The 22,435-nt window shown below is 44.9% G+C and overlaps 1 protein-coding gene across 3 annotated transcripts in view; it reads right to left on the minus strand.

Moving 5' to 3' along the window:
• Positions 1 to 22,435, minus strand: part of PCSK6 (proprotein convertase subtilisin/kexin type 6) — a 208,581-nt gene that overhangs the window by 181,271 nt on the left and 4,875 nt on the right. The gene's annotated exons all lie outside the window — the stretch shown is intronic.

Below are 22,435 nucleotides of genomic sequence, written 5' to 3' on the forward strand. Positions count from 1 at the left end.
GGGGCAGGGGCCACTCAGAGAACAAGGTGCGGCAACAACAGTGCCTAGAAAGGTAGTGAGCTCAGGCACACTCTTCTTACAGCCCTCGAAAGCACATGCAGGGGAAAAGAGAAGCTATAAACTTTCGACTAAGGACATGCAGAGAGAACCAGAAGGCCCCCCTGGTAGCCCCAGGGTGTACCTGTAAAGTTCCAGAGTCAAAGAGGCATTGAACTGCTCAGCTCTCCCAGGTCTCTCAGTCAGAAAAGTGGGGAAGAAAAAAGGTACCCGCCAGAGTACCTCCTGGCTGTGGCAGTGAACACTCACCCACTAGTCTACAGAAACTAGCCGGGTGTTGTGGCGGGTGCCTGTAGTCCCAGCTGCTCGGGAGGCTGAGGCAAGGGAATAGCTTAAGCCCAGAAGTTTGAGGTTGCTGTGAGCTGTGTGAGGCCACGGCACTCTACAGAGGGCCATAAAGTGAGACTCTGTCTCTACAAAAAAAAAAAAAAAAAACTAGTCTACAGAAACATCCTCCCCTGCAGAAGGCCTCCCACGGCTTCCCGTGCTGGTACCCTTTCTCCTTGAGAACCCCACCCACACCCTTCACTGCCTCAGCCCATAAAACAAGTTGCATTGGAGCAGATGGCCAGTGTACTGGGGCAGGGGCCTGGCAGGTATGTGTGAGTGGGCTCTGAGGGGATGAAATTATACACAGGCCACAGGAGCCACAGGTGTGGACAAGCATGCCTGCCTCACACTCTGGTTATTTAACATGAGCCCTGAACGGGGTGTGTAGAGTCCACAAGATTGGTTAATTAAAGTCTAGAATTAGGAAAAACCCATGCTGATGAGGTCAATATGCTGGGCCTCCCTGGCTTCCTACAGAGTATTGCTTCTCCATCCCATGGGCAATTTGTTAAACCTGGACTGCTAGACCCACTCGCAGAGTTTATGATCCAGTGGGCCTGAAGTGGGGCCCAAGAACTTGCATTTCTAACAAGGTCCCAAATGCTTCTACTGCTGCTCTTGGAAACTCAGGGATCTATTATGTGACACTCCTAAGTTACCCCAACCCACACTCCCTGGGAAGATCTGGAGGCTGCTCCCCTTACCAAGGTGTTAGGTACATGCCTCCAAGGACCCGCAGCCTTCTAAAGAGCCCCGGGGCCATACTCTCCAACCTGCAGATGACCAAGGGCTGCACTGGCTTCCAAACTCTCATGGAAACATGGCATCCTTACTCCCGGAGGCCAGGCCAGACACACCACAATGACTTCCCTGAGCAAAGGGACTGAGGGATGGAGTGCTTCACAGATCGCCTGGCATTAGGGACCTGGGAAACAGCTCCTAGATGGACGAGCTAGGCAGCCTGACAGGATGCTGCTTGACACACAGAAGTAGGAAGTGACCAGACATGTTGGGCAGAACACAGCAGGCATCTGGGATATCTCAGACAGCACCCAGACCCAAGACTGTGGGACAGCTGGATCCCATTAAGGAAAGATACCACAAGGGGCAACACGTGCATGTGAGGAGTCTTCCTCGTGTCTTCCCAGAGACTCTTGCGGGCAGCTTTCCAGGCAGCTGGGCACTGAGGACCCCCTTGTGGCTGTCAGACACAGGCTCTGAGCCTGCACTGATCCCACAAGCTTGCCATGCCGATGTGGCCCACAGGTCCTGCCTCTAATGTAAACCCTTTCCCCTTATTCTTCCCAGGGAAACAGGACTGTGTGATGGTGCATCCAGGGGGGTCCCTCCTGAGGTTACTCCCCCAGCTCCAGAGAAGAGTGTGAAAAGATCACCAGAGGATGACCAAGTCCCCATGGTGGCTCTGAACCTGTGGGATGACAGCTATTATATTTAATAAAAAGAGGGCCAAAGTGCCACCTATTGCCTTCTGGGATGCTTACTAACACCAGAGATCTTTCTTACCTTGGGTAGGAAAGACTTCTTAAGTAAGGACAGAGGAACCACTATCCATGATGGGACATTGGAGTCACAGGGATGGTTGGGCAAGGGAGAGAAACCAAGACTGCTCTGTGATAAGGCACCTGCAGGACACGTGAAGGAAGCAGCCTGGTGTCAAAGGTGACTTCAATTAGCTAAAAGTGTTTACTGCATTGTAAACACTAAGGAAAGCACTAAAAATTGTTTGAAAGGAAGCATAAAGACAGAACTATCTAAAAAGCTCAATTAAAACCAGAGAAGACATAAAAAAGTAGGGTGGGGTGAGAGGAAAACAAATGTAACAAATAGGAAAACAATTATAAACATGGTAGATATTAACCCAACAATACCACAATCACTTTGAATGTGAACAGTCTAAATGTACCAATTAAAAGAGAACGTCGAGTGGATTCAAAAACAGTAACTTCCGTGCTACAAAGGACAACATAAAAAAAGTGAAAAGGCAACCCATGGATGGGAGAAAACATCTAGTAAGGGACTTGCATCTAGAATATATAACAATTCAAACACACCAGTTAAAAACGGGCAATGAATCTGAATAGGTATTTCTCTAAAAAAGATATACAAATGCCCAATAAGCACATTCAAATATGCTCATTAACCCTCTGGGAAATGCAAACCCATACCATGCTGAGCTACCATTTCACATCCACTAGGAAGGGTATGATTAAATAAATAAAAAAATAAATGGTGGGAACAAGAGTTGATGAGGACATGGAGAAAAGTGGAACCCTTATAAGCTGTTGGTGAGATTGTAAAATAATGGGGCCATTTTTCAAAACAGCCTGGCAGTTTCTCTAACTTTAAACACAAAGTTACCATATCACTCAGATATTCCACTCCTAGATATAATCTCGAGAGAAGTAAAAACATATAGCCACACAAAAACTTATACATGAAAGTTCAAAAATGAAGTACTGACACGTTGCAAAATGGATAAACTATGAAAACATGCTAAGTGAAAAAGGCCAAACACAAAAGGACCATATATTGTATGATTCTATTATGTGAAATATCCAGAATGGGCAAAACTACAGAGAAAGTAAATGAGAGGTTGCTCAAGGTTAAGGAGTACGATGGGATGGGGAGTGACTGCTAATGGGGATGGGGTTTCTTTCCTGGGTAATGGAAATATTATAAAATGGATTGCAGTGATGGTTGCACAACTCTTATGACTACTGTAAAAACCACTGAACTCTACACTCTAAATACAAATTGCATTTTAAAAGACTTATTTTTAAAAGAGAAATGATTGATAGAATTATGCAGAAGTTCACTCCCCAGTTTAACCAGAAGACACCCACAGGAGTGAAATAAAGAGAAAAAAATCACAAACTGGGAAATGCTATTTCCTACACTTGTAACTGACAAAGGATTTGTACATAATATATATATATACCCAGTCATCCCAATCTTAGGCATATGCCCAAGGGAAACTGGCATTTGTGCAACAGAGGTCATGTATAAGGCTATTCTTGACAACAATATTCTTAATAAAATCACAAACAAGCCAGGAAAATGGACAGATACATGGGGATTTCCTGGTGAAGGAACACTTGTATAGCAGTGAAAATAAATGAACCACAGCTTAGCTGGGGCTATAGCTACAATGCAGCTGAGGCCTAGAAACATGATATTAACTGAAAGAAATAAAAAATGCAAGTTACAGAACACCACATATAGTATATATTCTCATAGGGCTCAAAACCAAAACTAAGGCTGGGCACAGTAGCTCATGTCTATAATCCCTGCACTTTGGGAGGCTAAGGCCAGAGGATGGCTCGTGCCCAGGAGTTCAAGACCAATCTAAGCAACATAGCGAGACCTTGTCCCTACAAAACAAAAGCAAAAAACAACTAAGCAATACATCTCCTAAGCATATCTACCCCTGCCCCAGGACAGTGGTTCCTGTGGGGGCTAGAGACGCAGTGGTAAATGTGCAGTAGAAAAGGAATATATGGATACTATTGGTAATAGTCTAGGTGTTGGACTGGGTAGTGGCTTCAAAACTTCTACGGTCATACTTTATATAACTAACACATATTGTAAATATTTTTTATGTATCAAATGCACATTTTAGATAACTGAGGAAAAAGTATGACATCAGCTCTGGTTCTGCCATTTATAATTGGGATAAGTCACTGAACTTCTCTGTGCCTCAGTTTCCTCATCTTTTAAGTGGAGGCAGGGAAAGTCACCTGCTTTATGGGGTAACTGTGAGGAGTGAATCAGATCAAGCCCTTTGAGAAGTCTGTAGCCCTGTAAGAGTTTACCATACTTGTCACTGTCACCATCCTCCTCATCATCATTGTCACTATTATCCGTCTGGAAGTGATGGTCCTCCACTGCCCAGTCCTTCAGTATAACTTGCACCCCTCTGAGACAATTTATAACATTCTTCTGGCATTGTGATTACTGATGCAGGCATCTCCCTTACTGAGTCTTGAGACCACCAGGCCTGTCCTCTTTGTATTCCCCATGGCACCTAAATCACAGCCCGCCCCTCAATGAATTGCTGATCAACATCAAGAGGTGGTTTTTCCTTTGGAATAACACAAGCCTCTCTTTCCCTCTTTCTTCTCTTTCTGATCATCTATAACACAGTGGAAGTACTCGAGTTCTATAGTCACTGTGATGTGTAGAAGATATCACAGGCTAGCTGATCCTATGTCTATTTCCAATCCTTTCTCTTCTGCCTGTTTCTTCCACTGAGGTTGTAGAACAGAAAATCTTCATCTCCCAGACTCCCTTGCAGCAAGCATGGCCATGTGACATAGTTTTATCCCATGAGCTGAAGGCACAAGTCCCTGGGGAGGGTGACCCTTCTTAAATGAGAAGGAAATAGATTGCATCCTTCTACCGTTTACCCCTAAACCTGCCTCCTGCCTGAAACTTAGACATGAGACCTGAAGATGCATCAGCTATCATCCTGCTGAGGTCATGGCCAGGAGAAGGGAGACCCCTCTGCTGAGAGTGGCAAAATGGATGAAGGACACACCACTGGGCACAGTGCCAGCCCTGGATGGCCATCTCCAGACTTGCTGCTGTGTGAAAAAAGCAAGCTCTATTTTGTTTGAGTCACTATCTTTGGGGTTTTGCATCTGAATACATTCCTAGCTACTATGGATAGTACTCTGGAGTTGCTGACACATATTCCCCAGCAGAATGCAAACTATCCACTCTCAGAGGGGGAGCTTTTAGATTACTGGTTAAGTTAAATTACAGCCATTAGATCATTTCAAATTTCAGCTCTCATGTCAAAAAGGCGAGCTGTGACTCCAAGACTCCACGAACACCCAGAATTTTGTGGCTCCTCCAAAATCCTATATGGAACTAACCCAGGCAAAACATGGGGGTAGTGAACGCCATGGGTACTAGTAAACGGGGGAGAGCGCCTCCCTTGTCCTGAGCTAGTCGTCACTGCCTGAACTGGTATTAGGTGTCCACATGGGAAGCATGGCTCTTGCTTTCTCCTTGTCAGCCAAGGAGAAAGACTCCACATCCCCACTGATGATGACAGGCCCTTTTGCAAAAGTATAAGTTTAGACTGTGATCCAGATACAGAAGAACTCTATTTTGGCAGTGATTACTGCAGTCATTCCTTACAGATGAATGATGTGAAATCCAGGGACCATCTCTTGCATAGATAAAAGTGCTGAGATTACTAATACCCAGCTCTTCTATTCTCAAAGCTCAAATTTTTGCTACTGACTCTGTCTGCAAAAGCTACTACTAGATCAAAATAATCCTATAGAATGAAAAATATGTGTGTTTTTCATGCATTCTGGGGAAATTCGGCAATTACGGGGAGATGAAAAGGAGAAAATAAAAATCCCATCTTTACCTTCCCATTGCCTTATAATCCCTACTCATTTAACTAAGACGGTCAGTGTTCTGGATAATCCATCCTGAGTGATGCCAGGAGCAAGAAAGCTGGGGAACAGGATAAAAATTCAGCCTCTCCAGGCACACCCAGTTTCTTTTGGGACTGGAAGAAAGTGGACATAATTAATAGGCAAATTCCCATTTGTAGAGAATTGCTACATACCCTGTTAGGCTGTGTTTAAATAAGGGACCATTCCATTGTAAGCTTCCATGTTGACCCTGAGATGCTCTAGGATGCCAACATAGGCTAAATGATAAGACAGACCCTCTGCCATCTTAACCCAAAGTTTTATTAATTTTTATTATATTTAAGAGAAAATCCTTAATTAATTAACTTCAAGCAAGAGGGTCAGTGACGGTGAGCATAAACTCCGATGAACATGCCAAGCCGGCCAAGGGCTGAGGTGGGGTGTCCCACATGCTTCTGAATGGAGCAGCAACAGCAGATACCTCATTGGGAGCCGGGTCATGCTCTGCAGGCTAGAAATGTCCCAGCTGCTTAAGTTGTGGCTCATCAGTTCTTTTACAATCTGGCTTAACTTCTGCCTTTTTCATCCTAAGCTTTTCAAATCAGTTAAGCTTTTCCCCAAAAAGGCAAAAGGTAAAAGAAATCATATATCTAAAATTTTCTCCATGATGCCTTTACTACTTTAAAAATAGTGCTTTCCTAGCCTGACTCCAAGGCTTGACATTGGGAGAACATGCTATCTCCCTCTTTTAGCATTAATATTAAGACAAAAAAAAAACAAAAAAAAGGCTTGGCGCAGTGGCTCACACCTGTAATCCTAGCATTCTGGCTAGCCAAGGTGGGTGGATTGCCTGAGCTCACAGGTTTAAGAACAGCCTGAGCAAGAGTGAGACCCAGTCTCTAAAAATAGCCGAGCATGGTGGAGAGTGCCTGTAGTCCCAGCTTCTTGGGAGGCTGAGGCAAGAGAATCCCGTGAGCCCATGAGTTGGAGGTTGCTGTGAGCTATGATGCCATGGCACTCTACCAACGGTGACAAAGTGAGACTCTGTCTCAAAAAATAATAATAATAATAATCACAGAGATGATAATATTATTAGCGAAAACACACTGAGCTCTCACTTTGGGACTGGCACTATTCCAAGCCTTCAACTATTGGACATGCAACTAACTTACATTTTTCAGAACAGTGAGTTAAGGCCCAGGGGTTTTTAAAGTATTTTCAGTAAAGAGATGTACCATCTTTTATGCCTTAATTCATTAGATTTTACTCTTTGAAGGTAATTCTATTGCTTTTCCCTTTTGAGTGTGTATTTTGAAACCCCTTATTCATTCTTTTTTTTTTTCAGAGACAGAGTCTCACTTTGTCACCCTCAGTAGAATGCTGTGGTGTCATAGCTCACAGCAACCTCCAGCTCTTGGGCTTGGGAGAGTCTCTTGCCTCAGCATCCCAAGTAGCTGGGACTACAGGCACCTACCACAATGCCTGGCTATTTTTTTTTTGTTGCATTTTGGCCGGGGCTGGGTTCAAACCTGCCACCCTCAGTATATGGGGCCGGTGCTCTACTCACTAAGCCACAGGCGTTGCCCTGAAACCCCTTATTTTAAGGAATCCTCATTCATTCATCAATTCTGTCATTTAAAAGCATTCATTTAATTCCAGCTTTTCTAATCTAAGTGACTATCTTCTATCTTGTCCCATTAATGTGCATCTCAAGGATCAAAAATCCCTTGTTTTACACTCAGGAGGTGGAGCACCGTACCCACGGCTAGAACACAGCAGGGAAATTGTGGCTATTTACATATTTTGTCACATTCAATACACTTTATTTTGCTAATGTCTCTTAAAGAGTATTAAGTATTTAATTAGTTTTATTTCCCTTTACAACACTGACATTTTATTTATTTGCCTTTGTAATGTAATTAGTATATTCTGTGTTTGTTTTCCCCACTGAGTCAGCTTAACATTTTTTCCTTTTTATTATGAAATACTTTATGCTTCCTTCCAAGTTTTCTGTTAACCAAGTCCTTATTTTAATTCATTTTCCCTCTACAGGGAAGGTGCTGTGCTCTGAGATCATTTAATTTCAGTAAAAAAAAAAAAAAATGTTGCATCTTCCTCTTGATACTAAAAGTCTCTTTTCATTTTTCCATTTTAGTTTAATGTCCTTTCATTTCTATTATGTGGTATGAGTTCCAAGTTTTATATCTCTCTAGCATTCATTTTAATAGAATTAAGAGAATCTATAAATACGAGCAACTTCTTATAATAATGCTTTCATTCTTCTCTTCTCTGCCTGTCCCCACTTCTCAATGACCTAAATTTTCCCGCAGAAGTTCTCCTACAAGGAGTCACATTGCTGTGCCTTTGCTATCTTGATAAGAGACAGGGCAGAGCAGGATTCCAATTTAAGACACCCATCCATTAGGACTCCGTACATTAGAATGGCTGCTGGCCCCACCCTCCAATTTGACAACTCGGGAGAGACTAAAAATTCTACACACATTCAATAATTCAAATCCTGGAACTAGCAAAACACTGCAGAGCGAGACGGAGAAGATGATTAGCAGCCCAGGAACCCCGGCTACCACTGCCTGCCAGGGCATTTGTCCCAGGCTTATCTCTTCCCTGCAGGAAGGTCCTCACACTGGGGGACTCTGCTCATTTACACTGACTCAGAAGCTTATCCCTGGGGCTGAAACTCTCTGCTTAAGGAAAAACAAGTTAGTGGCTCAGAGAGCTACAGTAATCCCTCCAGATGCCAGTGTGGACCCAGAACACACTTTACAAAGGCCCTTAAACACAGATGTCTTGAATTTCTTTGATGACATCATTTGCCCCCATTATATCCCTAGAAGGCTTCTAATCCTCATCTCTAAAGATAAATTTATGATTGCGTCTCCAAAGATAACACAGGATTTCTCCCAGAGCCATCCCATCCCCACCATGAACATAAAAATCCTTTCTCTCCCAACAATTTGTTATGGAAATGTTCAAACATACAGCAAATCTCTACATCCACCACTTCAATTCTACCATTAACATAGTGACTACAATCATCTACGTCACGTTTTCTCTCCAACTAGCCATGGCTTATCCATTTGTCAATCCGTTTCATTTCTGTTGAATTACAAAATAAGTTGCAGTATCAGTACATTCCCTTAATACTTCAACATAACACATTAAGAGCTCAATATTTACTTGAGATCGTTTCCCTTGAGGTAAAATTTACCTAAAATGAAATGAGCAAATGTTAAATATACATTTCTTAAGTTTGACCAATGTAAACAGCTTTGTAACCCAAACCCCTTCCAACAGAAGACAGCCATGCCCCATCCCAGAAAGTCTCCTATGCCCCTTCCCCATAGTTCTCATTCCCCTAGGTTGGACTCATCAATTCTAGAACTTCCTACAATGGGATCAAATAGCCCTTGAGCAAGGCTTTTTTCACGTGGTATGATTCTATGAGATGTGGATAAACAGATACTGGTTGTTTCTTTTACTGCTGAATAAAGGGTGTTCATTTATGAATACATCACATTTGTTTATCCATTCACCTACAGATGGACCTAAGAAATGTAACATTGTGATAAACAAATCAAATGACTCAGGAGACTCCACAATCCTGGAGTGGAGCGGGGTCAAACAAAGGCAGCACCCCAGATTGCCGAGAACCCAGGAGGAGGACGGCAGGCTGGTGACAGGCTCTGATTGATGGAAGCAACTGTTTGCTTGATTCTCTTATCAAAGTCTCACAACCAGGTGAGAAAGCTATGCATCAACTCCTGTGGGCCCAGGAAGGTCTGTTCATGTTAGTCAACATGTCATCTCCTGTTAGGAGAGGCTGCTGCAGAAATCAAACTGGGCTCACACTACACGCTGCCCTGAAAAGACCTCAGGACCAGCGCATACCATTTTTAAATGAACTGCACAGGTTTGGCAGGATGACTGTTCTCTCCTGGCTGTGTCTATTGTTCCTAACGGTGGAGAATCAGTTTCACAGCACAGCCTGAGACCTGCACTCTAATTCAGATAGCAGGACAGCAGACTCAAACAAAACACAAGCACCACAAGGACAACAGCAGCAGCTAACACACAAACAAGTTCCCTCCTCCTTAGGGAGAAAAAAGATCTCTCAGCGGCAGGGCCTGAGGAGGTCAGTGCTCAGGAGAGCCCAGAAAGGAGGCTGAGCAGCTGCTCGGCACCAAGACGAGCCCAGGCTGGCACAGCCATCGGCACAGACCAAGCACAAAGCACCATTAGCAACTAACTTCAAGAACGAAACCCATTGCTGGAAAGTAGAACCAACATTTAGTAAGAAAAATAAATTGGCTTTAAGACAGGCTTTTCCATGGTTCCTTGCAGCCCCTGAACTTCTGACACAATAGAAAACACAGTCAGGGCTCGGCTCCCGTAGCACAGTGGTTACAGCACCAGCCACATACACAGAGGGTGGTGGGTTCGAACCTGACCCGGGCTAGTGAAACAAATGCAACAAAATAAATATCCAGGCGTTGTGCACTGTATTAAAGTTAAAAATGTCTTTTCTTTGGAAGAAGTTGTTGAAAAAATAGACAAGGCTCGGCGCCCGTAGTACAGTGGTTATGGCACCAGTCACATGCACCGAGGGTGGCGGGTTTGAACTCAGCCTGGGCCAGCTAAACAACAATGACAACCGCAACCAAAAAATAGCCGGGGCCTTGTGACTGGTGCCTGTAGTCCCATCTACTTGGGAGGCTGAGGCAAAAGAATTGCTTGAGCCCAAGAGTTGGAGGTTGCTGTGAGCTGTGACGCCACGGCACTCTACCAAAGTAAGACAGAGTAAGACTCTGTCTCAAAAAAAAAGAAAAAGAAAACAAAACAAAACAAAAAACATCCAGGGCTCTTTGTGAGTGAGACTCAAAACGGAATGTGGGAAGATTTTCCTGATTTGGTTTTGGAAATGGACTTAGGTGGAACAGGAATGCTGTTAAGACCTGGCACATGGTTCTGTCGGTCAGTTCTGGTCCTCCCATGTGAGCCTCCGAATGATGGTCTTCTATGTTATTCTAGAGTTGGTGTCTCCACTCTCCATGTCTACCTCCAAGATTTTATTTGGATTTTAATGTGTTTTACTAAAGTATTATAAGAGTGGAAAAGCAACTATCCAATATACTCAATACTAATATGAAGACAGTAAATTCAATTCGAGATATGGGGAGGAGAGAGAAGGAAGGCGGACTGCTGTGCTCCCACCTAATGGGCGTAACAGAAGGGTATATGGCACACCTCCTGGGTGTGGGACACAACTTCAACAGGGACTTAACCTAACAAACACTGTAACCTCATCATTTATACCCTCCTATTAATTTGAATTTAGTGAGAATCAATTTAGTTTTCTAAAGTTTCTGATGTGACCAGATATCAGAACATAGAATACCACTTTCAAAAAAGCAAATAAAAACAACAACAACAAAAAAAAAAATTAGGACATAGTAATGAGTTCATTTTGCACAAGAACACAAAACTCTAGGGGACTAGAAAGTCAAATGGACTCTTGCATTGTGTGCTAAAATGAAGAGTTGTGAGGGTACTGAACTGGTAAAGCTGTGGTACATAAATTTGTTTAAGCCTCTGTAACAGATCTGGCTTCTTGTCTGTGGCTAATACTGTCATATTCCCGCAACTGAGAAATTAAAAGACATGCATAAGGAGACTGTTAACAAGCTCAGTCATATATGGTTACTTTGACAGCAAAACAGAAACAAGGTCTCTTTTCTTTTTACGGATATTATGCTTTATCAAGAGGAACACAAATTGGGGTTTTTGTTTATTTCTTTTAGTTTTAAAAAAAATAGCAGAAAAATCACGATATATATTAGACTGAGTTCAATGGTGGCCAAAAATGGACTTCTTTTTCCGTCTTAAAATCTGTCCTCAGACAGACACACCTAAACAAACTTTGACTGGTATAAGGAGGCACAGATCCAGGTACGTGGAGCCTAACAGACATGAAACCACACGCCTCCACTGTGACCCTCAGAGAGGACAAAGGGACAGCTCAAGCCAGCACCACAGCAGGGATCATTGGGGAATGTGGCCCGGTTGACCCATCTTTATAACCCAGCACCTCGCCTGTGCCAGGCTGCAAGCCAGCACTCAGTACACATGGGCTAAATAACAGCAGAGGCGCACGAAGCCCTCTCCTTCTCTCCCTCTCTAATGATGTCAGGGTATCTACTGAGATATTAACATACTCAGATCTTTTCTATCATTGTCCTTATCCTTATGGTGCTGATTTTAATCCCTTCTCCCCACTCCGTGTACCCCCCTCCACCTTCTGCACACACTCCTGACCCAGTGTCCACCCTTCTCTGTCCTGCTTTGTACCTGGTAAGTCTGAGCCTTCCAGGCAACACCCCCAGACCAAGGAGAGGCACCCAAGGGGGTTGCACCCCTGACAGCTCTATCACCCAGGGCTCTGCTAACATCATTCTGTCCCTTGACTCTTCAGCCAGGGGCAGGGCAGCACCTCCCCACCACTGCTAGTCCCCGGGTGCCTCAACACACTTGTAGGTTCCCTTTCCCTGCTCACACTCCTATAAGCGGCCCCCTGTGAGACTTTCTTTACCAGGGTCATCAAAGGGGAGTTGTTTCCCGATGGGACGTGGATTGAAGCAGTCATGACCCATCCGCCCAAACAAAACTCTGTCTGTGGAAATCCTGTGGCCTCCTCAAGGTCTGGCTCAAATACCAGTGGTCACATACACTTTCCTGAGTCCCCAGGTAAAATCTGTCATGCTCTCCTGTTACCCAAAACATTTGGATTCCAATTCCACCTCTGAATTATTTCCCCTATACCTCTTTTACTAGGTGCTTGAGTGCTTGTCTATTGTCAGTGGGGATTCAGTCTTATTCATCTCTGAATGACACAGAGGGATAAGCCCAGAGCCTTGCAAACAAATGGTACCACAGATTTGACTTCAAACAACAATAAACAGGCAAAATAAACCCTCTGAACAGTGCTCAGCAAAAAGTGATAGATGAGAGAAATATATGCAACATATTTAAAAACAAGAGGTTAATACCCATAATAGAGAGTGGGCAATCATTAAAAGATGATTAAAAGGAAAAAATGGGCAAAGAATATAAATGAGAAATTCATAGAAGGGTTACAACGGCTAATAAGTATACAAAGTATACAAACATTCATAGATAAGTATACATAAGTATCACTTAGTATCAATCAGAAGAAAAGCAGATTTTAAAAGGCACCAAATCTCATTTTCACCTGTCAGAATTGGCAAATATGACAAGTGATCATCTCCACCCAAGTTTAGCGAAGGCCCTCTCACACAATTCTGGGGGCAGTGTCAACGGGCACCACTGAAGAATCAGGCAACGTCCAGCACAGTGCAACATGCACATACACATTGACTCAGCAGTTACCAAATCTGGAGCCAGACCACATGTGTTCAAATCTTGGCTCTGGCACTTACAAGCTGTGTGACCATGGACAAATTACTTAACCCCTCTGTCCTTTTGTTTCCTCATCTGTAAAATGGGGATAATAATACCACCTACCTCATAGGTTTTCTTAAAGGATTAAATAAGTCAATACAAGGAAAGCACCTGGAAAGTTACCTGGCACACAGGAAGGGCCAGAGAAGTGTTTGCAGCCATCGTTTCTTATTATATCTGTTCTTAATTTTGTTAGTATATGTCCTACGGATGTGCACAGAGAGGCATGAACAAGGACAACCACTGCAACATTGTTTAAAACACTGAAAAAAACTGGAGGCAAATCAAGTGAACGTTCACAGATATGGTGTTAACAAAACATGCTCCATCTATAAAACACCATTAAACACTTTCCAACTATTTTAAAAGAATGAGATAGATCTCTGTGTACCAGCATGGAGAGATTTCTAAAACATACTGTTAGCTAAGAAATCTAGATACAGAAAAACATGTTTAGCATGATCCCATTTATATAAAAAATAAAACCACCTAAACATGTATATGCACATACAGGGTGGCCATAAAGTTCATGTGCAATTTTAAATTGCACACTATCTAAAGTTGCATACAAACTTTATGGCCACTCCATACATGTGCATACACATGTCTGTTGAGGCATAGAAATGGTACACACATATGTTCAAGTGTGAACAGTGGTGATACTTGAGGGGAGAAGTAAATCGGAAACGGAAACAGAGGAGGAAGAAGATTTTGGATTTTATTTCTTTACACATCTGCACTGTCTGAATTCTTTACAATAGGAGACTATATACAATGCTCTTAAATTTAGAAATTTATACACCGTGTTGTTTTTTTTTAGACACAAAGTCTCATTTTGTCACCCTCAGTAGAGTGCTGTAGCGTCCAAGCTTACAGCAACCTCCAGCTCTTGGGCTTAGGCAATCCTCTTGTCTCAGCCTCCTGAGGATCTGGGACTACAGGTGCCCACCACAGCTGGCTATTTTTTTGTTACAGTTTGGCTGGGGCTGGGTTCAAACCCGCCATCCTCGGCATATGGGGCCAGCACCCTACTCACCGAGCCACAGGCACTGCCCACCAATGTGTAATTTTTTAAATGAAAAATGCTCAATAAAATTCTTATGAGTTGAACAAATGTTATCAAATTGTGGACCTTCTGCAAGGCTGGTGAAGAAAGACAAGAGATCCAGAGAAACAGGACCTCCTTAACCAGGGGCACAGGGTGCACACCATTGTGGGATACAACAGTGGCAGAACTCCTGCCATTTCCCCACACAATCCTGACATTCCTGGCCAGCTGCAATACCATCCACCTCCTCAAGTAGTAACAAAGAATTCACTGACCTAAATGTCAGGAAAGAATTAAGTAAATTATGGGCCAGCTACACAAAGGCAGACTAGGCAGCCATTAAAATTATACCATAGAAGTTATTGACTTGAGAGGTACAAGTTGCAAAACTACACAATCCTATTTGTGTAAGACATTCATGTATACGTGAGTGCGTATACAGGCTGAGTATCCCTAATCCAAAAATCAAAAATCTAACATGCTCCAAAATCCAAAATTTTCTGAGCCCTGACATGATGTTCAAAGGAAATACTATGCTCCCATGGGCACACTGAAGCATTTTAGATTTCAGACTTTCAGATTAGAGATGCTCAGCTGGTAAGTATAATGCAAACATTACAATCCAACAGCCGGGTGAGATGGCTCACCTCTGTAATCCTAGCACTCTGGGAGGCCAAGGTGGGTGGATTGCCGGGCTCACAGGTTCAAGACCAACCTGAGCCAGAGCGAGACCTCGTCTCTAAAAATAGCTGAGCTACTTGGGAGGCTAAGGCAAGAGAATCACTTGAGCCCAGGAGTTTGAGGTTGCAGTGAGCTGTGATGCCATGGCACTCTACCAAGGGCAAAAAAATGAGACTCTGTCTCAAAAAAAAAAAAAAAAAAAAATTCAAAATCCAAAATGCTTCTGGTTCTAAGCATTTCCAGTAAGGGATTCTTTACCTGTATATGATCACACATGCACACCCAGTTACAAAAACAACAAAAGGATAACAGCAGTTCTCAACCTGTCACAACCCACAGAACTATATTAAAGGGCCGCAGCATTAGGAAGGTTGAGAACCACTGGTCTAAAATATTAACAGTGCTTATCTTTGGGTGGTGGGATTAAGCGTGGGTTTTTTTGTTTACTTTTTCTTTTCTGAGTTTCCCAATTCTCTATATTCGTGTGTCCTTTTTGTATTATACTGAAAAAAAAGCAAGCAATATAAACAACGTATAACTAGGCTGTGCCACTCTTCAGGCACCCCTGGGTCCCCCATCAGGCCTCTCCTCTCCCCTCAGGGTCCAGCCTTCCAGCTCTGATGTGCAATGCTCCACTCTCCTTCTGGGGATGGGAAATACAAGGGCTGTAGGAAGCTGGGGGAGGATGTCCAAGAAAGGTTTCCTGCCCTTGAGGCTCTTAGACGCCAATGTCAAGAATGCTGCCTTCATTTCTGCCAGATAAGCCTTTGACGTGAGCTCCTGGCCAGAGCCTTGATAAGAAGGGAGGGTCCTAGGTGCAACTGGGGCTTCTCTGCAGGCTCCTTCCCAGGGTGACCCTTCTGGCCCAACCCCCACCATCCAGAACTGTGCCCCTCTGCCTTAGCCAGTTAGAAAACATCAATTCAAGCTGCATGGCCACCTCAGATGCCACCTGCTCTTCACGGTCTTTTCTAATAGGAAACAGAATCTACAAGGAAGACCTAGAATCCAAGATGTCTGGGTTGAAAGCCTAGTTCTGACACTTACTTGGTAAGTTACTCAACCTCTCCGGGCCTGTTTGCTCATCTTCATAATGGGGTTAATATTAAGGTTCTGGGGTGATTATCAGCCGTGTTTGGTGGACAGCAAGGATGACAAGGATGACGTAGGCAGCAGTCGTGGTGTACTAACCCACTGACGCAGTTAGCACTCTCACAAAACACAGCCGCACGTCCGGACAGAGAAGCTCTGTGCATAGGCAGGATCCAGGCTGCTTCTTTACAGGAAATAAACCTCTCACAGGCAACTTCACTGAGCTGGGATGCACCCAGGCCTCCTTTTCTCAGTCTTTTCTACTCCTTCCCTCCCTCCTGCCCACTTCCTTGGCTTCCCTGGTTTTCTTCTCCTGTTCTTTTTTGCCTTCCTTTCTTCCTGTCCTTCTGCCTACCTAAGGGCAAAGTGCTCACCCCTAACATCACAGACAACAGGCTGGGATTCTGCGTCTGACCAGATTTGCCGGTTGTACGGCAGAGCAGCCCTATAGTATAGGGCTTGCCTCGGCCTTGCTAGAAGAGTCCCTGTGGGTAACTTCAAGGTCACCCAGCAGGCCTCAGCCCAACGACAGGGTACCAAGATATATCAGTGGGTGCAAAACTCAGGTGATATTCAACTACAAAGAAACATCACAGATATTTGCTGATATTCTACTGCCCACAAACCTCCTAAAGCTCAGTCGAAGTGCAGACAACATCAGCAATTTTCTCTTACTCATGTTCTGAGGATCATTTATCTCTGGTAAGTGGAATCAAGAAATCACAAGTCTTGGAAAAACTTCTAAAAGTTTCTCACTCACTAAACCTTCTATGTGCCAGGAACTAACTATGCCAGGACCTGTGGAAGCAAAAATGGATAAAATAAAGATGCCTACCACAAGATGCTGTGGTCTAGCAGGGAGCCAGACTGCATGCTATGGCTGAGCCCCTCCAAGGACCTCAGAGAGGACAGAGCTCAGCCCCACTGGGCAGCAGGCAGGTCAGGAGATGGCTTTAGCTGATCCTGAAGAAGAGCAGGGTGCCAGGTGGACTATAAAGGGAATGGGCACCCCAGTCAAAACAACATCAATGAACAGGTGCAAAGGAAAGAAAAGGCACGTAAGAGGATTCTAAAACATCAAAGGCCTAGAATTGCTGAAGCAAGTGGTGCAAGTGAAGGGTCTGACTAAGGACAGAGCGGGAGGGAGAACGGGCTTGCTCACCATGCGCAGTGTGCCGTGTTTTGCCACACAGGAGCTTCTGAGGGTCTGAAAGCAGGGAAAGGACAGGTCTGAAAAATTGTCTAGTTGGCAGTGAGGGGCATGGCTGGAAAAGAGGCAGGGAAAGCAGCAGGCAGTAAGCATACTGCTAACAGGGAGGGGAAGAATGTGAGCGAGCTGGGCAGCAAGGGGAAGACCTAGAGGCAGGCTGGACAGGGCCACGAGGAGGACAATACAGAGTGACATCTGATTTCCGACCTGGAGGGCAAAGCATGAGAGAGGATGGGCAGAATTGGAGGTTTGGAGTACAGGGATGCCCCCAGGAGCTTCCTCCTGGATTAGGGGACCAACAGGCGTGACCTCTGCAGAGAGGGTCCTTATGTAACAAGAAAGCAGCTCCCTTTCCCTCCCACACTTTCCAGATGCCCCACTCAGGGGAGAGTCTGGCAATGACCATCAAGGTGGACTTACACCCTTTGTAGACAAGAAAGAGGCTCTTCTTGATGATCACTGCTCGCTTCTCCCCTGTAGACAATCTGGGAAGGTGACAGAGGGGAGAGAGGGGCTGCCTTCTTGTCAGATGAGGAGGCTATAGTTATATGAACACAGGAGACCATCCCTGAGAATCATCAGCAAGATGTTTTGAAGCCAAAGAGGGAAAAGTCTGGAACACTACTGCTGACATCAGTCACTGATTTATTCACCCTGAGAAGAAGTCTCACTGATCACTCAGAGCTTCAGGAGTCTGATCCATCTAGGTGTGTTTGTCCCCCTGAGAAGATGAATTTGCCTAGACTCTGTAAATGATGAATGTTGACCAATGTAAGAGACTCAGGAGGCCCCAAGGAGGGTTGGAAAATTAAAACTGATGGCCCCTTCCCAGCCCAGTTCAGCAAGTGGGTCTGCGTGCAGCTGGGTATGGAGCAGGCCAAAGGAAGGCACAGTTTGTTTGTGCAGCCAAGAGGAGACAGGGACACTTTCTTCCTCTCCCAAGGGCCACTGTCTTGACACTGAGGGCATTGACGGGCTGGTTGCCATGGAAACGTGAGGCTGCTGATTCCATCCCAGGGAGCGCAAGGCTCCGGACAGCTGATGGCTATTCATCCCCATTCCCCTCAGGACTGGACAAGGGGCCTTGTGCCCACCACTGGATCCTCAAAGAGCAGAGGCACTAGGACATCAGAAAGACACACCATTTTATATAATAGGACAATGGGTAGGGCGCCGGCCACATACACCCAGGCTGGCAGGTTCAAACCTGGCCTGAGCCAGCTAAACAACAATGACAATTGCAACAACAGGCCAGCTAAACAACAATGACAACTGCAACAACAAAATAGCCAGGCGTTGTGGTGGGCACCTGTAGTCCCAGCTACTTGGGAGGCTGAGGCAAGAGAATTGCTTAAGCCCAAGAGTTGCCATGAGCTATGACGCCATGGCACTCTACCAAGGGTGACATAGCGAGACTCTATCTCAAAAAAAAAAAAAAAAATAGGACAATGGGACCTACCAAGTCTGAAGCATCCATGGGGGGCTCCAGGGTCCTGCTGGGGTGTGCCAGGTATACAGGGCTCTGGGCTTGCTATAGAGCTCACCTGACCCACAGGCAGGCTACAGTGTCACAGACAGGGGTCTTCACACACAAGCACAGATGTGGGAGGGGCCAGCCCACAGACTCACTCCAAAAACCAAACAATGAAGATAAAAATACCAGTGGGTGGAGGTGGTTCAGGAACGGATGCTGAAGTGCAGGAGGCTGACCATGCTCTCTCATAAAGGATCACAACACTAAGAAGTGTTTGCGCGGCACAGCCCACATTTTATCTCTGAGTGCCAAGGACCAGCAAGAGCACACAGGGAATCCTCACGGAGTAAATGAAATGAGTACATGTCCACCAGCCAATGGAGAAGTGGCAGAATTGGAGTTGACCTTAGAGAGAAGCCAGAGGACTAACTTTGGACTGAAGCATTCTGGAAGCCTGGAGCCCAGTGTCAGAAACATGCCAGCAGGCAACATCAGGGTGACTGTGGGGGACTGGGGGGAACCCAGAGGAAGGCACGTCTGCTAGGCCAAGTCTGCCAATGGACCCAGGAAGGATGAGGGGCTAACCAGGTGGTGGAGAAAAAGCCATTCCAGGCAGAAAGAAGTGAAGAAGAAAGCCTAAAAAGAAGCCAGAGCATGAAGACAGGGAGATCAGCAGAACTGGAGCCCCAGCCAAGGCCCAAGGCAGCCAGCGGGGGCCGTAAGAGGCCCTGCAGCAGTGCAGGCAGTGGGGGAAACCAGGCTAGGCAATGGCAGGGATGAAGCAGAGACCTGAAAGCCATTCGGGAGGCTTGGATATAGACCAGATGGGAAGCACAGGAGCAGGAGGAAGAGAGTGACTCCAGGCCCTCAGCTCAGGCACTGGGGTAGACAGGGACGTGAGGAGGACTTTGACAGCAAAGGATGATTAGTCCAGTTGATTGAAAACAGGCGGTTTGAGTGACTGAGTGAACCTTCCTAGGACTGGATAGGGCTGGGGGATTTTTTTTCTCTCTCATAAGGAGAGCTGTGAGTCTTGATGCTTATGAGAAGGAGCCAGTGCAGACTATCCTGGGCAGAACAATGCATCCTGTGTGTGTGTTTGCATGTGTCTGTGTGAATGCAGGCACCTGCACACACCAGATGGAGAAGAGAAATGGGGGCTGGTGGAGTCCTCTAGCTTCATTTGTCATTCATTTGTTCATTTCAGCAGAAGGCTGAGAGGCTTTCCATCTGATGGCCTTATCTGAGGTGCAGGGACAAGGCCTGTTTGCAAAAGGTGACAACAGTGCATGGTGAATCAGGGGTGTAGGTTCATGCCCTGGTCCGTCACTGGTTTCCTACAACGTAATTGGATTGAAGGCCCGGTGACACCTCCCTACAGTGCTGGGGCAAGGCTCCCTAAGGAAGAGCCCCCACATGAAAAACATCAGTCAGGTTGAGGACAGGCCAGGGCTTCTGGTCAGTGCCAAAGCCAAGACATGATCCCAGAGGCCAGGAGGTGTTAGCCACTCAGAACAAGCGTGACTTAGAAGCCCTTCATGTTCCGGGTGCTAGAAAGGAGGGGGAAAGCCCTGGCCTGGGCTGTGAACAGTCAGAGGAACTATGTTTGAGATGGCAAAACCTGTGCAGAAGCTCAGAGACCAAAAAGAGATCAAGATGTTTCCCAAATAGCCCAGAGTTTGTGGACATTGGAGAACAGTGTCTGGACAGCCGTGAATGTCCCTGTTGCCACCCAAAGCTTAAGCCTAGGCAAGAGTCTCAGAAGCTACCTCCAGGCTATCCCACCCCATCAATAGCTCTGTGTTTCTGATTTGCGCCCTTGGTTTCTGCCTGGCGAAACAAACACTACCAATGGACTGGTCTTCTGAGCCATCTAATTGGGCCTGATTCTGAGCCTGCCCTTGGACAATGCCTTCTGGAGCTTTCCCTGGCTCCATACACTGTAGCTGGCTTACTGCTCTCCGCCCCAGCCACAGTGACTAAGGCGGCCAGTGCACTCAATTCAAATCCTGTCCACTTAAATGTTATCATTTGAGTAAAGATGTTAAATGGAAGAGAGTGTGATGCAATGAGCTTCACAATCCTAATCTTGTCTGTGTCCCTCAGTTCACACTCCGAACCTCTCCCAGGCCAGCTATGCACATGGCTTTGGCTCAGAGAATAAAACCAAGATAACCTTAGACCAAAAATCAATACCAGATAACTAGGTCACAGGTGACTACTATTCTGGGCTTTCTTGTCCACCCCAAGCCCCTAAAACTCTGGCTGAAACAAGTTTTAGCCCATTATTTTAACACCTGGTTTCAGCTTGTTTTTCACTACCAGCATGACAATTTTCCTCTGCTGACAAATAAATTGTGCAGGCCCACCTGAAATTTTCAACCAGGTATATCCTTCTTAGTAGCTATTTTAAGTAAAACTATTTAAGGCAAGTTCAAAATCATTTAAGTCTCTTAGATCTTTTAAGGCCCTGGCAGCCTGCCTGCCTTTTTATGTTCAGACTCAGAACCAACAAATTAGCTCAATACCCCAGGCAAAGCAAAAACGCAAGGGAAAGTATGGCATCCAACTTCTACCTTCAAGATAAACATCACTTCCAAGGGCTGCAGACATTGAGCTGCTGTGAGTTGGTGTGTGGAGAACATCTTGCTGCCATCCTCTTTACGTAAACAGCTTGTCTTTTCTCAGAGTCATCAGTGTCAAAGGTGACAATGCACACAGGTCAGAGCAAGGCCCCCACTCTGCCAAGAAGCAAGGTAGAAAGGCAGGGCAGTGGCTGGGAACCCAAGTTCCTGGATTCTGGGTACAGCTGTGTGTAAACAGCCATGTGATTGGAGTTAGGCATTCTCTTTCTCTAGGGCACCATTTCCTCAACAAGTGGATCAGGTCCAGCCTGGCCTAAAGCAAGGTGCCCTCTTGCCCTGGGATCACAGGCACCTGTACATCTGTGGTTGTGCTTCAGATGGTCCAGGACCACCACAGTATATGCATTTTCCTTTTCTTTTGTCCCTTTTTAACATTTTATGGGTATCTGTGTTTATGTCTGTGTACGCATGTATGTGAATACATGTATATGCACATGTTTGCATACGTACACTTGTATATGTGTACATATACAATATATGTACATATACATATGTTGTATGCATCACTATATTAAGATTTTGTGTTACAAGAAGTAAAAAATGCCTAAGTACAACTTTGTATATAATCCAAGTATATTCATATACACATATACTCATATATACATGTGTATCTGTGTGTGTTACGAAGTAGAACACCAAGTTTGTGAAGTCCAAAGTTCCTCTACATAGTATCTCTTCCCTCCCTTCCGCCTTCTGAGATGCTGTTACCAACTAGAATTTGATGCAGACCCTTATCACCCTTCTAGACTTTTATTATTACATCTGTAAACATCCATAAATATAGTATTGCTCTGTAAGATTTTTAAAGTTCATGTAAATGCTATCACATTGCATGTCTGTAATCTGTCTTTTTACTCAACATTATTTTATTATTCATTTTAATCTGTATAGATACATATCTGGTTTATTCATTTTTAACCACTGCATAGTCTTCCCTGGGTTGACTATGTTGATTTATTTCTCCATTTCTTCTGATGCATATTTAGG

The sequence above is a fragment of the Nycticebus coucang genome, chromosome 2, assembly GCF_027406575.1.
Source record: "Nycticebus coucang isolate mNycCou1 chromosome 2, mNycCou1.pri, whole genome shotgun sequence".
NCBI classification, from domain to species: domain Eukaryota; kingdom Metazoa; phylum Chordata; class Mammalia; order Primates; family Lorisidae; genus Nycticebus; species Nycticebus coucang.